The sequence below is a fragment of the Cebus imitator genome, unplaced genomic scaffold (assembly GCF_001604975.1).
Source record: "Cebus imitator isolate Cc_AM_T3 unplaced genomic scaffold, Cebus_imitator-1.0 Scaffold5, whole genome shotgun sequence".
NCBI lineage: Eukaryota > Metazoa > Chordata > Mammalia > Primates > Cebidae > Cebus > Cebus imitator.
In genome coordinates, this window is record NW_016107320.1 from 13,572,702 (window position 1) to 13,574,184 (window position 1,483).

Sequence of the window (1,483 nt, forward strand, 5' to 3'; positions counted from 1 at the left end):
GCAAATTTTTGTATTTTTCTTTGTAGAGACGGGGTTTTGCCATGCTGCCCAGGCTGGTCTTGAACTCCTGGTCTCCAGCGATCCGCCTGTCTCAGCTTCTCAAAGTGTTGGGATTACAGGTGTGAGCCATCACACCTGGCCTGTCACCCTTTTTCGTTTTAGCCATACTGATATATGTGTAAGTACAGCTCATTGTGGTTTTTCTCAATGTGGTACAGTATTTTTAATTTGTACACTTTTCCCAGGCTTTATATTTGTAAAGTCTTATGAACATTAATTAAAAACATTTTTTATTAAGAAAAAGATACATGGCCAGGCGCAGTGGCTCACGCCTGTAATCCCAGCACTTTGGGAGGCCGAGATGGGCGGCTCACAAGGTCAGGAGTTCGAGACCAGCCTGACCAACATGGTGAAACCCTGTCTTTACTAAAAATACAAAAATTAGCCAGGTGTGGTGACGTGCACCTGTAGTCCCAGCTACTTGGAGGCTGAGGCAGGAGAATCGCTTGAACCTGGGAGGTGGAGGTTGCAGTGAGCAGAGATCACGCCATTGCACTCCAGCCTGGGCGACAGAGTAAGACTCTATCTCAAAAAAAAAAAAATATATATATATATATATATATATATAATGCACATGATATAATATCTTAAAAATATAAAAGGGCATGAGTAAATCATTAAGGCTGCTCTTATCGCCGCAAAGGTGATCTCCACCGCCACCCTCCCACCCAAGGCCGCCCCTCCTAACAGCAAAACCACATAGCACTTTCCACCTAAAACAAAGGCACTGATCACAGAAAATGCTGGGATTACAGGTATAGGCCACTTCTTATTCCAAGGTCTTCCCCAGGAGTGATGAAGATTGTCTTGAGAACATGCAACCTATGGGAATACTAGTTAACTTTTCAGCGATCCCATTTATGAACATAGGAATGAGCTGGATAAAACTATGCACTCCTCCACACCCTCTCACCCACTTCTCCAATGGCTTTTCCATTCTCCTGAGGTTTCTGATCTGCTGAGGGCTAGGAAACCATACTGCCAGGCTTTCTGAAATTAGATAGGCAACTGGAATCAATAATCAAACCTAAGAAAGGCTTCCAGAACTTTGGCTAGCTACTCAGAGGCCCTTCTCTTCTTACTTTATGAGTTCAGAATTCTGTTCCAGAGACTGAAGTTGCCAGAAAGGTGACCATGTTCCTATATGTCTTCTTAGGGAGCTGGAACTGTGACAAATTTGGACACTGAAGGGTGCATTTGGTCATTCAGGCAATTAAAACACCTGCAGCATCATTAAGTATCAGGTGTAAGGATAAATTTAGTCTGTGAGGCCGGGCGCGGTGGCTCACGCCTGTAATCCCAGCACCTTGGGAGGCCGAGGCGGGTGGATCACAAGGTCAAGAGATCGAGACCATCCTGGTCAACATGGTGAAACCCCGTCTCTACTAAAAATACAAAAAATCAGCTGGGCATGGTGGCACGT